The sequence below is a fragment of the Ambystoma mexicanum genome, chromosome 5p, assembly GCF_040938575.1.
Source record: "Ambystoma mexicanum isolate Mex_15411 chromosome 5p, UKY_AmexF1_1, whole genome shotgun sequence".
Lineage (NCBI taxonomy): Eukaryota > Metazoa > Chordata > Amphibia > Caudata > Ambystomatidae > Ambystoma > Ambystoma mexicanum.
In genome coordinates this window covers 838,596,354-838,612,114 of record NC_090930.1, presented here as the reverse complement: position 1 = coordinate 838,612,114, position 15,761 = coordinate 838,596,354, and the positions used below count along the sequence as shown (strand labels likewise).

At 47.6% G+C, this 15,761-nt stretch overlaps 1 protein-coding gene across 1 annotated transcript in view; it reads left to right on the top strand.

Annotated features, from left to right (window-relative positions):
* AOAH (acyloxyacyl hydrolase) overlaps positions 1-15,761 on the top strand; it is a 1,097,690-nt gene that overhangs the window by 426,186 nt on the left and 655,743 nt on the right. The window lies entirely within an intron of this gene.

Here is a 15,761-nt window from a genome sequence, read left to right as displayed (position 1 = left end):
TTATTTGTAATGCGCACCAAACCCAAGGGTAGCCAGGCGCAGAGGCAGCAAGAGGGTTGCAAAGCTTCGTTACATACAGTAAGGTGAGGTCCAGTTGAGGTTACATTGCCGGACGTATCACGCCAAATAGGAGGGGTGGAGCATGTGCATTAGAGGCAATACTATACATATTTACATTCAATGAGTAAGGTAGAGCATGTATATTAGGGCAATACTATAAACATATTTACATTCAATGTGGAGCCGCATGGTATTGGCGAGTCCGGGTCTCTAAGAGTCGTTATGAGTCGAGAGATTTGAGCCAGTGGACGGTCCTGGCTCTGAACTGGTGGTAGGGTAGGTCCTCCCTGCAAGTGGGAGGGAGGGAGTTCCAGAATTGCGCTGCTTTTACTGGAAAGCTATTACCCCCAGATGTAGTGCGTTTGAACCTGGGCACCAGTAGAAGGTTGGAGTTGGACGTTCTTGAGGGGCGGGAGAGGGTAGGTCTGGTAACTCTGGCGATGAGGTATTGGGGGGCTGCTTGGTGGAGGCATTTGTGAATCAGAGACACCTATTTAAGGAATATCTTGTCCTTGGTGGATGGCCAATTGACAGATCTTCTGGAATCTGAAATATGGGCTTTCTTTGGGATACTGAGGGCCGCTCTGAGGGCGTTATTTTGGAGGATTTGGATTTTGTTAGAGATATATTTGTTGCAACCTACATATAAGTTATTGCAATAGTCCAGCTTGGACAGGATCAGCGCCCTGGCCAAGGTGGTGCAGTTGGTGGGGGAGAGAAAGGGTTTGGCTGCCCTGATGAGTTTGCAAGTGTAGGAGGTGGCGGATGCCATTGCGTTCACTTGTTTGCTAAGGGTAAGGGTGGAATCTAGATAGAATCCGAGGGTTTTAACCTCCTTAGCTACCATGATTTTGTTATCGTCAATTATGAATGATGAATATTTGTGGCCCAGTTTGTTGAGGTAGTGTGTAGAGCCTAGAATGAGAAGTTCTGTCTTGTCATCATTCAGGCATAGACCGTGTGAGGCCATCCATGCCTGGATGATGAGGTACACTTTATTGACGAAGGCCAAATTCTTGTCATAATCCCCCGACAACGGGATGAGGATCTGGGTATCATTGGCATAGTTAGTGTAGGTGATACCCAGATCGTCTAGATCATCAAAAAGGGGCTTCGTGAAAATGTTATAAAGTGTAGGGGAGACGCATGATTCTTGCGGCACGCCGCACGTGATAGGGATGGGGTCGGCTGCTGAAGATAATGAGAAGACTCTCATCGTACGGTTATTAAGGAAGGAATGGATCCAGTTGGTTGCTTCTTGAGAGAAGTGGGCGGCTATTTGTAGGTGGTTACACAAGATCTCATGGTCGACCAGATCAAAGGCCGCGGAGAGATCAAGGAGAAGCAGTAATGCTGTCTTCCCCTGGTCTCTCAACTCGTCTATCTGTGTCTTGAGATCTATGAGTGCGGTTTCTGTTCCGTGTTGTGGCCTGAAGCCCGATTGTCGGACTCCTAGGAGCTGGAAGTGCTCAAGGTGGTGTTGGATCTGTTGGTATGCTATTTTGTCAATGATTTTGAGAAGGAGTGGTACTGTGGTGATAGGGCGGTAGTTAGTTGGGGTGGAAGGGTCTAAGTTCGGTTTTTTAAGCAAAGGGAGGACCCAAGACTGTTTTAAGTTGTTGGGTACAGTGCCTGATATGAAAGACGCATTTATTAGTTTGGTAATAAATGGAGCAAGATCACGGGCAGCATCCTTAATCAGTTGAGCGGGGCATAGGTCTCCGTGGCAGTTTGAAGGTTTGAGGGTGAGAATGGTATTTTCAACCTCTTTGGTGGATACTTTGTGGAAGTTGAAGGAGGGGTTGTATGCTGGGGGGAGGATGGACTCAGGTGAACCTTTTTGTGGGGGACGGTACTCTGCTTGGTGGAGGAGAGCAGAGATTCTTTTTTGGTACTTATCTTAGTCTTAAGGGATGAGATTTTATTTGCTAGGGCATTTTGAATGCCCGTGCACCAGTGTTTATCTTTGATACATGAATCTGGTACTTGGATCGGGGATTCAACCTCCTTAAGAATTGTGAAAAGCTCTCTAGTGTTAGATTTAGCTTGTGAGATTTGCGTGCTAAATGACGATTGCTTAGCCAGTATGATTTCTTTTTTATATTGGGAGGCTAGATTACTCAAGTGTTTTTTGTTTTTTTCTGAGGGGGAAGCTCGCCAAAGTTTTTCGCAACGTCGCTTTTCCTGTCTGAGGGCTTTGAGATGAGGCGAAAACCAGGAGTTAATGTGTTTCCGAGGCTTGCTCTTTTTTAGCTTCAGAGGGGCTATAGCGTCAAGGGATGAGAGCATAATTTTATTGTAGGTGTCCACCATCGTAAGCTGATCAGTATGATCTGGGATGGCATTCAGCGTTGGTATGATTAGCGAGATCAGGTTTTCAGGGGTGATGTTTTTGTTTCGGGATTGGACGGCTGGAGCTATGCTGTTGGCTGGTGCTGGGGTTGCCTTTAGGGTGAACGAGATCAGATAGTGGTCTGTCCAAGGCTGCGGGAGTATGGCAGAGACCATGACTGGGCAATTGTGCACAGCTAGCCAGTCTAGAGTTCTCCCTTTGATGTGTGTGGGCGCGGTAATCTTCTGGGTGAAGCCCAGTTCCTCTAGGGTGTTATTGATTGTACTGGCATTGGCGTCTGCAGTGTCGCTAAAGCCAAGGTTAAAGTCTCCTAGTAGGATGCGTTGTGAAGAGTTTTTAAGATTATTTGACAGAATGTCTGTGAGGTCTTCTTCGAATGATCCTAGGGGGCCCGGTGGTCGGTAGATAAGGTGGATGGAGATGGATTGAGTACTAGATAGTATTAACTTAGCTGTTAGAGATTCACAGGAACTAACATTAGTGGGTGATTCAATTGTGATAGTAAATTTAATTTTGGCTATGATGGCAAGACCTCCACCTCTCGAAGTGGTGCGATCAAGTTTTAAACGCGTCTAGTCATCTGGGACTGCTAGCATAATTGCAGGGCCTGCCGTGGGGTGAAGCCAAGATTCGGTAACTGCTAAGAAGTCCAGGTCTTAATTGTGTAACAGGTCAGCAATGTCTGATGCATGAGCTACCATAGAGCGGGCATTTATTAGTGCACCCTTGGTTCCTAGATTTGCTGGGTTTAGGGGTAGTGGCGCAGATTCGTGAGTACTTTTCTGGTCACGGATGGGCTCCCGGTGGAGTCTACTGTTCAATTGAAGAGAGTGTAGAGATGGATTCCCGGTCGCTTTGCTGTGGGCTGGTTTGGATCGGGGGTCATAGAGTCTTGTGAGTCTGGCAAGTAGTCTAAGGTTTCTCGTGAGAACAGGACAGGGTGTGGAGTTCATTTCGGTTAATATGTGTGGGTTATGTGCAGGTTCAAGTGCTGGTGAGTTGGGTAGCATGATTAGGTTTTGGCTATTCAAGATGTGCAGTATTAATCTCAGTTGCACTGTGTAAAGCGCATGGAGATACATTGTAATGTTGGCAGAATAGACTGGTGCAATGTAGTTATTGTCTGGTAGCATGAGGCTAGTCTAGTGGGGCACCTAAAGTCGATTTGAGCAATCAAGGTACGAGAGCAAGGTCACTAACATAGTGCAAAGGCAATGGGTCGCTTAGGTTCAATTTTTAGCAATCAGGCACGTGACATAGTTCACTTGGTAAGGTGCAAGGCAGAAGATCATCTAGATTTGATTTCAGCAATCGGGACACTAAAGCGTGGGTCACACTAGCAAAGGTTCTTAGGCAGAGGATCATCTAGATTCAATTTTAGCAATCAAGGCACAGAGCATAAGACACTAGCAAGGTGCGTAGGCACCTGAATTCAATTCAATTTTAGCGATCATGGCACAAAGCATATGACGCACACGTAGGCAATGAATCACCTAAATTCAATTATTACCAGTCATTGCACAAAGGCATAGGTTGCTTAGTAAAGGTGCAAGGCAGAGGATCATCAAGAATCAGTATTAGCAGTTAGGACACAGGAGCATTGGTTACACTGGTAGGGTGCATCGGCAGTGGGTCACCTAAAATCAATTTTAGCAATCAGGCACAAGAACATAGGTCACTTAGTAAGGTGTACAGCCGGAGGGGCATCTAGATTCGATTTTAGCAAACAGGACACAAGGGCATGGGTCACTAGTAAGGTGCAGAGGGGATCAGAACTGGTCACAGATATATTAGGTGCAGTTCTATGCGCAACGCAAGTTTGAGCCAATCAATATTAAACACAAGTGTACTAGATGCAGTTGCAGGTATATGAGAGCATTACAAGTGTATTACATAGGCAAGAGTCAATGGAGGCGCGTTCCGAGGGTAGCAGTTCTTCAGGATGCAGTAAACTGCTATGTAGCTCACGCAATAGACATGGTTACAAATATAGGGGCATACATGAGGGCAAATTGCAGAGTCCGTGTAGTGGGCAGTAGTGGCAGAGCGGCGTTGTGCTCAAGTTAACCCCTGGGGATGATGGTAAGGAGGCTCTGTATGTACGGTGGACGTTAGCTGAGCCTTAATAGGCTTAACCGAACAGTACCATCATGGGCAGGAAAGTTACCTTGGTATAATTCGCTGGAGGTCCAGGGGGTCAGGCAGACGGCAGACTAGGCAGAGAACAGGCACCAGCCTTGTCCTCGAGGGCCTTGACGGTGGAGGGCCGGCTTCGCCTGCCGGCACCCAATGGAGGGAGTAGTAGCTCCTGTGGCCAATCAGATGGCTCGAGCTGCTGCTGGCTTCCTGGAGGAATACAGATGGCTAATGCAACAGAGGGGCGTCCATCTTGGAAGGGGGTACCGTGTGTACCTACAGGCAGTTGTCTTGCGGTGCAGGGTGAATGCAGGGCTGCGTGGGGCAAGGGTTCCTCGGTGGGGTTGTGAACGAAATGGCAGCGGTCAGCGATGGGCTGCAACGAAAAGGCAGCATCGAGGTGCGGGGCCTAGCGCGATCGAGCAGCGCTTACCCAAAGGCATCAGCTGGGCCGTGGTGCATGCCTCGGCGGGCCCGCTGCTCCAGCAGTACGGGGCCGCGTGTATGGAGCTCCTGCTCCTTGGCTTAGATCCGGGACTATGGCCAGGCAGAGAACAGGCACCAGTCTTGTCCTCAAGGGCCTTGACGGTGGAGGGCCGGCTTCGCCTGCCGGCACCCAATGGAGGGAGTAGTAGCTCCTGTGGCCAATCAGATGGCTCGGGCTGCTGCTGGCTTCCTGGAGGAATACAGATGGCTAATGCAACAGAGGGGCGGCCATCTTGGAAGGGGGTACCGTGTGTACCTACAGGCGGTTGTCTTGCGGTGCAGGGTGAATGCAGGGCTGCGTGGGGCAAGGGTTCCTGGGTGGGGGTGTGAACGAAATGGCAGCGGTCAGCGATGGGCTGCAACGAAAAGGCAGCATCGAGGTGCGGGGCCTAGCGCGATCGAGCAGCGCTTACCCAAAGGCAGGGCCGTCACGAGGGGGGTGCAAGGAGGGCAAACTGCCCCTGGCCTCGCACTTGCAGGGGGCCTCGCGGCCCCCTCTCCTAAGTGGAAGGCAGCACAGTCTCCCGTGTCCTTTATTCACACGGGGGACTGTGCTGCCCGTGCAATGATTTTGCTGTTTCTTGTGAAGCCGTTTGGCCCTGCAACAAACAGCAAAATAATGGGAGACAGCAGGGCTCAGATGTGAGCTCTGCTGACTCCCGTTATTCAGCTGACAACGTGGACATGCTGAATGACAAGAAAGGGCTCCTCTCCTGTCAGTCAGTGTGTTCATGTTGTCAGCGTGACCACGCTGACTGACGGGAGAGGCGTTCTCTTTGTCAGTCAGTGTGTTCATGGTGTCAGCGTCATCACGCTGACTGATGGGAGAGGACTCCTCTCCTGTCAGTCAGTGTGTTCATGTTGTCAGTGTGACCACGCTGACTGATGGGAGAGGACTTATCAGTGTGTTCATGTTGTCAGTGTGATCACGCTGACTGATGGGAGAGGACTCCTCTCCTGTCAGTCCGTGTGTTCACGTTGCTCAGTGTGACTACGCTGACTGATGGAAGAGGAGTTCTCTCGTGTCAGTCAGCGTGTTCACGTTGCTCAGCATGACCACGCTGACTGACAGGAAAGGAGTTCTCTCTTGTCAGTCAGTGTGTTCATGTTGTCAGCGTGATCACGCTGACTGATGGGAGAGGAGTTCTCTCTTGTCAGTCAGTGTGTCCACCTTGCTCAGCGTGACCACGCTGACTGATAGGAGAAGGCTCCTCTCCTGTCAGTCAGTGTGTTCATGTTGTCAGCGTGATCACGCTGACTGATGGGAGAGGAGTTCTCTCTTGTCAGTCAGTGTGTTCACATTGCTCAGCGTGACCACGCTGACTGATGGGAGAGGACTCCTCTCCTGTCAGTCAGTCAGTGTGTTCATGTTGTCAGTGTGATCACGCTAACTTATGGGAGAGGAGTTCTCTCTTGTCAGTCAGTGTGTTCACGTTGCTCACTGTGACCACGCTGACTGATGGGAGAGGAGTTCTCTCTTGTCAGTCAGTGTGTTCACGTTGCTCAGCGTGACCACCCTGACTGATTGGAGAGGAGTTCTCTCTTGTCAGTCAGTGTGTTCACGTTGCTCAGCATGACCACGCTGACTGACAGGAGAGGAGTTATCTCTTGTCAGTCACTGTGTTCACATTGCTCAGCATGACCACGCTGACTGATAGGAGAGGACTCCTCTCCGGTCAGCCAGTGTGTTCATGTTGTTAGCGTGATCACGCTGATTGATGGGAGAGGAGTTCTCTCTTCTCAGTCAGTGTGTTCACGTTGCTCAGCATGATCACGCTGACTGACAGGAGAGGGCTTCTCTCCTGTCAGTCAGTGTGTTCATGTTGTCAGCGTGATCACGGTGACTGACAGGAGAGGAGTTCTCTCTTGTCAATCAGTGTGTTCATGTTGTCAGCGTGATCACGCTGAGTGATGGGAGAGGAGTTCTCTCTTGTCAGTCAGTGTGTTCACGTTGCTCAGCGTGACCACGCTGACTGACAGGAGAGGAGTTATCTCTTGTCAGTCACTGTGTTCACATTGCTCAGCATGACCACGCTGACTGATAGGAGAGGACTCCTCTCCGGTCAGCCAGTGTGTTCATGTTGTTAGCGTGATCACGCTGATTGATGGGAGAGGAGTTCTCTCTTCTCAGTCAGTGTGTTCACGTTGCTCAGCATGATCACGCTGACTGACAGGAGAGGGCTTCTCTCCTGTCAGTCAGTGTGTTCATGTTGTCAGCGTGATCACGGTGACTGACAGGAGAGGAGTTCTCTCTTGTCAATCAGTGTGTTCATGTTGTCAGCGTGATCACGCTGAGTGATGGGAGAGAAGTTCTCTCTTGTCAGTCAGTGTGTTCACGTTGCTCAGCGTGACCACGCTGACTGATGGGAGAGGACTCTTCTCCTGTCAGTTAGTGTGTTCATGTTGTCAGTGTGATTATGCTAACTTATGGGAGAGGAGTTCTCTCTTGTCAGTCAGTGTGTTCATGTTGTTAGTGTGATCACGCTGACTGAAGGGAGAGGAGTTCTCTCTTGTCAGTCAGTGTGTTCACGTTGCTCAGCGTGACCACCCTGACTGATGGGAGAGGAGTTCTCTCTTGTCAGTCAGTGTGTTCACGTTGCTCAGCATGACCACGCTGACTGACAGGAGAGGGTTCCTCCCCTGTCAGTCAGTGTGTTCATGTTGGCAGCGTGAACACGCTGAATGATGGGAGAGGAGTTCTCTCTTGTCAGCAGTGTGTTCATGTTGTCAGCGTGATCACGCTGACTGATAGGAGAGGAGTTCTCTCTTGTCAGGCAGCATGTCTACGTGTCGGCTGCGTGGATGCTTTTTAAGGGTGCATGGAGGTAAGGTAAGTGTTTTATTTTAAATTAAACGTGTATATGTGTATTTAAATTAAATTAGTATGTATATGTGTATGTATGAATGCATGCGTGCATGTTGGTGTTTGTGTCAATGCTGTGTTTGGTTTTATGTATACATGCATGTATGGAGTTGTGTAACTGGTGAATGAATGCATGGGTGAAAGTGTTGTTTGTGAGTGTGTGTTCAGCACCACGCCTAAATGTAGCCGTCCTGGGGGCCACTTCATTAAGGGGTGGGTTCATGGCATCAGAGGTGCACCTTGGCTAATATGTCAGGGGGAAAAGGGGACTAACACTTCAAATGTTGGGAGAGGCGCTAACGTCAGAGGCTGTGAGGAAGGGGCAAACCTCCTTGTGTGGGGACAACTAACATCTTTCCACATTTCGAATGAGACTATTCTGGTGAAGCTTCAATGTTACAAGCAGCTACCTCTTGCCTTCATTTCTGAAACATCACACTTAAGGCCTTTGGTGAGAATGAGATGTCTCATGTCACCACTTCCCTTCTAATCACTCCTCTAGCATGCAAGTGCTAACCCCACATCACGATTTCAATTACCTAAAGATGTATGGATATGAATGCAGGTGCTAACAGTGAAATGACTTCTCAGGGCCGTGCTAATCCCTATGGCAATTCTCACCCAGTTCCTGCCCTCCCCACGCAAAACACCTCCTCACTGGAAGTCTTTGAGCTAGCTTTAAACATGCCTTGCCATCAAACTTTGCCCTCAATGTGCCTGCAAGTGTTTCCTCAAAGGAGTCTTCTGAGAGTTCCTGACTGCATTGGAGTTGTAAACACGCAACTGGTGCAATATAAATGTCTTAATCAGGTCTGCCTTTGGCCACTCAATTTAAAAACACCCTATGTGTCTTTCACTGAAGTTCTTTTAAAAATAAGCATTGGAAAAACAAAGTTTTGGCTTGTGTATAAGTATTAGGCATTTATCAGGCACTGCTATTAGCTGCTCAGGTACTCAAGCCATTTTGCACTGCCACTATCAATGGCCAGCTAATACCAATACAGAAGTGCCTTTCCCATGCCTACACAAATGCCCAAACTGTTAGCATTGCCAGTGCTCTTTTTGCTTTACCCTTGATGCACAGGACTAAGCATCAAGGTTAAAGCAAACATACTACTTGGCTAAATTGGCCCACATTGAATGTAGGCCAATCTAGCCAGTAATAACACGTATGGTACACAGTCAGCCTGGATATACTTTCTGTGGCATGGCATTTTTACTGGCTGGGAGTCCGTACGTGGTAATAATGGCATATATTGATGCAGCCTGCATCGACATAATTAGAAAAACCAGCATGAATATATTTTTATACTAGCATATCTCACGTGGAAAGGCGGCATGAAATGTATTGGAAAATGTTCCTCTGCACAATTTGCAACTATTGGGAATTTCCATGTGCTTCCATACAAAACCAATTGCAAACTGTATGAATTTCTACCCAATTTTGCAAAGAAAGTGCTCTAAAATGCATACTTTTAACCCAATGTTTGAACATTTTCTTGTGAGTGAGAACCCCCCCTCAAGCAACCCTTGTTTGGTTTGGGCTCCCTCACTGTGCTCTGTTGATCCTGCCTAATTGGCACAAACATTTAAGCCTCTTAAGTTCAGAAATGTACCAGCCTCCACTGTACATCATTTGTCACTGTGTGTGATGTGTGTTTTAATGCGCACACAGGGGCAGGGTGCTCCTTAATGATATGATATGGCATTTATAACGTGCCTGTACACAAGTGTTTCTAGGCACAAGGCAAGGGGGGATAAACAAAAGAGTAGGACAAAACACAGATTTTACTAGGCCTTGTGTCATTCAGATCACGCAAGAGCAGGGAAGGGGAGAGAGGAGAAGTGCCGAGGGTGGGGTAGGATGCAGAAGTGCAGTAACAAAGGATAAACAAGAGTGCAGCCAACGGGTGGCAAGTGTGGGTACTCATAAGTGCAGCCAATGGGTGGAGAATAAGAGCAAGAGCAGGGACTGTAGGGTTACAGATACAGACCACAAGTGCAGAGGAGCCAGGAGACAGTGCAGGATTGCAGGGACCTGGGCGTGAATTCAGAGCTTGACCAGGTGACCAGTGCATGGATCAGGCAGGTGATCAGCAAGGGAGAGGAAGAGAGAAGGCAGAAGCAAAGAGACAGGTCTTGAGGTGCTTCCGGAACCAGAGATGGTTCTCCTCAAGTTTCAGCGAGGCAGGGAGGCTGTTTCCAGGGGGAGGCTCCAGCCGAAGAAAGAGATCTACCACCAACTCGTTGCTTGGAAAAGTGACTGACCCTCAGAGAATTGGAGGTGGCGCAGTGGAGAGCTCATGCCATCTTATATATATTTATTCATATGATAAAAAAAGTTAGTCTGACATGAACCGTTCTTCAGTAGAGAAATCAAACTTTGCTGTAGTTGATTTGGGGTTGTAGTAATAAACCATATTTGGGATCCTGCACACAAACCCAAGGGTAGATTTCTCGAGTCTCCTGTTTGCGGATGTGCCGCCGCTGGCCGAGTGCAAAAAATGGTAAGGGGGCCTCACCAAATGTTTTGCCCCGGGCCTCACCACATCTTCTGACAGCCCTGCCCAAAGGCATCAGCTGGGCCGTGGTGCATGCCTCGGTGGGCCCGCTGCTCCAGCAGTACGGGGCCGCGTGTATGGAGCTCCTGCTCCTTGGCTTAGATCCGGGACTATGGCCAGGCAGAGAACAGGCACCAGCCTTGTCCTCGAGGGCCTTGACGGTGGAGGGCCGGCTTTGCCTGCCGGCGCCCAATGGAGGGAGTAGTAGCTCCTGTGGCCAATCAGATGGCTCGGGCTGCTGCTGGCTTCCTGGAGAAATACAGATGGCTAATGCAACAGAGGGGCGGCCATCTTGTAAGGGGGTACCGTGTGTACCTACAGGTGGTTGTCTTGCGGTGCAGGGTGAATGAAGGGCTGCGTGGGGCAAGGGATCCTGGGTGGGGGTGTGAACGAAATGGCAGCGGTCAGCGATGGGCTGCAACGAAAAGGCAGCGTCGAGGTACGGGGCCTAGCGTGATCGAGCAGCGCTTACCCAAAGGCATCAGCTGGGCCGTGGTGCATGCCTCGGCGGGCCCGCTGCTCCAACAGTACGGGGCCGCGTGTATGGAGCTCCTGCTCCTTGGCTTAGATCCGGGACATTGATCAATTCGTGGGGGTGTCCATTGTGGGACATTACCTGCTGGGTTTCTTACCTGGGGTTTCTGACCCTTTTGTTTACTATAAGATGGTTGTACCAGCTGTTGCATTAGCACCTTATTTTTTAAGTTCCTGTCTGCCTGTCTCTTACCTTACATTTCTTCCTCCTCCTGCCGTTCGTAATATTTAGCCATCTCTAGAATCTGGGACGGAGTGCTTGCCTGCCAAGTGCTCTCGCCCAATTTGAGTGGTTTCTTAATTCCTTTACGCAAACCCTTCACAAAGCCCATGGCAAAATACCTCTGACCCGTAGGGTTGCTAACAGACTGACCACTGTGTGCCTTAAATGCAGTTTCAAATTTCAGGAAATAGTCCCCAACTGTTTCTACAGGGCCCTGTATAACAGCATCCATCTTCTCAACATTCACATCTACCTCTGGCAACACGTCACTTAATGCTCTTAATATTCTCGTCCCTAGTGTTTTGAGGCCCTCTGGAATGGGGTCAATTGGTTTCCGGTCTGTGTCCTCTTTTTCTAATGCTGTCCAATTGATGACATGCCCAGGAGGGTCCTGAGATCTAAATACATCAGCCGGTGTCATGGCAGACATCACATGATCAATGTCCTGCAAAGTCAAGGTACACATTTTGAATAGCGCTCTTAGCTCCCTATAGATTCCCGCGGCGTTAGTCCTAGGGTCCGGGGTGCTTTTTATTATACTAAACAATTCTGCTCTAGTGAGGGGTACATAGAAATATGTCTTGGTTACAGTGGGGTCTTTGGCTGGGTCTACATATGCTGTAACAATAGGCGCGCATTCCCTCGGGGGTGCCATCATTGGGGTTTTTGGGAGAAATACTTCTAATAATTCTTTGAACAATCTGCGCGTCCTGAGATCCTCTACTTCCCAATTAGGCTAATACGTTTTTAACTCGGCTTCGCACTCTCTCACCTTTTTACAAACTTCCTGCTGCCCACCTGTTCCACATTCCGGTCCTATTTTGTTCAAAAGTCCTTCCAGAGATACCAGTCGAGTTGCCTCGCTATGGGTGGCAAATATGTCCGTCCAATATTCTAACTTCCCTGGCTCCTCTACTTTAAGTATCCTTTTAATCAAAGCGTTAGCTGTCGGTTTGGCATCATGCAAGGACTGCGCTCTTCTACAATTTTCCTCTTCTTCCCACATCAGTTGGTCATGGTAATCTTTCTTTTCCCTAGTTACCCGGTCAATTATCTGATTGTATTTATCCCATAGAGCTGCCCGATCTTTTTCAGTGTCAAGGTCCTTATAAATGTTATGCAAACCCGCGGGACACGGGCGCTCGGCATCATCTCTCAACCACTTATCAACAAGGTCGCAATGTATTCTCATTACCTGGCGAAATTCCTTCTTCTGGCAGGTGTTCAATTTCTGTCTTACCCCTCCAGCCGGATTATCAAACAAATCGTTTGCTATGTATTCTAACCTGGCAAATTCAACCGGAGTGAAGAAGGGCGGCTTTCTAGGCAAATGCCCTGCTTCCTCTTCCTCAGTACTATTTGGATCCATGGTGCCGATCTGGGTACCATATGGGGGTGGGGGTGGAGGAGGAGGTGCAGAAGGCACTTGAGGCGCAATATTAGATGGGGATATGACAGGTACTGTTAGTCGCAAAAGATTTTCTGTTAATCTGACTGCATCCTGATCAGCTTCGATGTTAAAACTGGCGATTTCCTTTTCTGTTTTAGGGAGAAGTGGGTACATACCTTTATTATATTTTATTCGGGCAGCCCGATCCTCTACATCTAGCTGGTGCTCAAACTCTTTATTATCCAACTCACAGGCCTTCTCCTGCAAGGTTCATTTTTGTTTCTTTCTATCCTTTTTATCTTGGGACATTTTCTGCTTTATCGCTTCTGTTCGCCACTGGCGAATAGCATCATGCTGGGCGGGGCGGACCTTCTCTCTAAGAATAATACTAATTCCAAATGCTCGAGTGTCTTAATATCAAAAGTCCCGACCTTAGGAGGCCATCTAAATTGAACGGACTTCTTTGTGTAGTCCTCCCAATTTTTGCAAAACTGTACCTCCCCCGGCCCGTAGTTAGTTAACATAGTATAACACGGAGTGCCTTCAGCAGGCGCATGCATAGGTTCCTCATTTTTGTTTCGGTCACACAAGTTTCCCATTATTAAATAAAATACCTTACCAAACCCAAATAATACGTACCATAAAACTGATACCAATTGTGGCTTACCGTCCACCAATACAATTTCTGCAGATACAATTCACTCACTGCACCAAGGAGACCTCCCCTCTGTCTGGTTCGTCTGGTCCTTGGCAGAGCAGTCGCCTCTCCTTCTTCCTGATCTCTGTCTCCGATGAGAACTTGCGCTTTTTGCAGCAAAGGTGCGATAAAATTTGGGCCCAGTAAGTAGTCGCCGGAGACAGGAGCTCACTGGAAGGCACTCATCAAAGCGATGGGCTGCATTTGCAAGGCCACCAGCCAGGGACGCCAATTAGTCAATGCTAAAATTCACCAGGCGGAGGTCTCTGTCAAAAATAAACGCACTCGTAAGTGAGTTCAACAATCATTTATTGCAATAAAACAAAGCTTCCGCGGAAGGGCCGACACGTAACATCATCAGAGGGATACTGCTAGTGTGTGCTGCCAGTGTTACGGTGAGCATGCTTTTTATAGGGAAACAATTACATTGAGTCTTATGCCTGGCTCAGAACCAGACATTTTCCAAACATACAAATTCCTGTCGGAACACTTTTGGCTGTATTCCCAGACATTGCGGCGAGATTTTACAAAGGCTGGGCATCGCAAATGATCATCATTCATATAACTTATCTAAGCAAGTCATAATACGCTTCACGATGCAGATATAACCTTTGACATGTATGATCGTACAACGAGCTAATTCATTACACTTGACACAGGGGGAATTTTGCAAGCTATACATATCCTGTTGCTGTAGTGATAATGATGTACATTTATGGGCTGTTGAACAAAAGCAGGACATATCTTTTTACAGAGTGATGCACGAGTGCCTGGAACAATCCATTTCACACACATTCCAGAGAATAACAAAAGTCAGTACAGATGGATTCGTGCTTATGTTCCCAGGAAAGAGCGCAGATGTCAGACAATCATTATTTATAAAAGAGACTCTAGGGTCGGCGAACACATGCTGACCTGCAAAGCTGCACACTGTGGGAGGGAAGTATAAAAGTGCTAACAAACGCTGTTTATGTAGCTTCACGGGAAGGAGAGCAGGGGGACATTCCTGAATCTATGAGTAATATGTGCTTGAGGCGAAAACCCTGGGCCTCGTGTACGGACACAAAAGCAGTTGGTTTAACATGGACATAATGCTATAACATGGACAATGTTTTAAGTCTTGCTGAGGCACAGAAAACATGGCAATTACATTATTTTGGTATTTACATTAACATCAGGTGGGGCAACTAAGCCCTCCCTTCAAAATGGCCACTATGAATGTCACTAAATACACAACGTCCCATTGGCTCTACAAACTATAGGACCCCTAATTATGTGGTCCCCTACAATTGGTTGGCACTCTAACCTCCGTCATTACTTTTCCACCTACGTCTAGCAGCACGCAGATTGGACCTCCAGGTGCTGGTGAGCTTGTCTAAAACAGAGCTTCCCAACAATTAGCATATCCATCTATCATCACCTCAGTGGTCTGCTTTCAATTAAGACTTTGAACGTGTCCTTGGGAGTGTTCTTAGCTCTGGAGAATTCAGGAGAGTGAAGGCACGCTCTACACTCATGCATAGGTGTGATAGTCCTGTTCGTCCAAGGTCTTATTAGGCTGGGGTGAGCTGACATTGAATACAAAAGCATGTGAAAGAACACGCTCCTGTTCAGAAGGCATGAACAAAACAAGGAAGACGTCAGAGGCTTATTAGAAAATAGTATTTTTAACACACTAAAGGCTTTAAATCATGGTCTACAGTCACGTGGTCTAGTAAAATAGTGGTCTAGTGTCACACTTTTGCCCACTGGCCTCCATGTGTGTTTTCCAGGCACCTCTCCCACTAGACGTCCAATGAGCATACAAAAAGCGACGTATCTCATCCATTTTTTGCCTGCCTCATTGGGAATTCTTTGGTAGATATGATGGCGGGGATGGTTTTAGGGTTTTGAAGTTTAGCAGCGTTTCCGCCTTGATTTGCCCACTCTGCTGGCTGTAGATTTTTTGTAAAGTATACACAGTGAACTGGATCCTTGAAGAGACTAACAATGTTGGCAGGTAAGGCACTGTGGTAATGAATGATTTTACCTGCTTGACACACGTTGTTTAAGTGGAGAATGTGGAATTTAAGTCATTTAAGCACTTGATCACATACCTTCTATATGTAGTTGGTACATATATTTGACAAGTTTTGACTTTAAACTAGTTTCTTTTCTATAGATGACTTGAAAAGTACACAAATCAGACAATATACCACCTAAAATATATATCCTTGCAGAAACATGAAATAAAATAACTTTGACTGTAGCTTTGTTTTCCAAGTAAAAGAATGCAAAGTAACGTGAGCCTGAAGAATCCCCTCTGTGCTGTATGACTGTACTTTCAGGACTTAAAGTCAGGCAACAAAAGAAACTGTGTGATAAGGTCACCTGCCTATTTACCATAGTTGTGTGCAAAACGTATTCAAAATATATGTAGTTTGCCACGTCACGTTATATTTATTGGACACGCTAATGG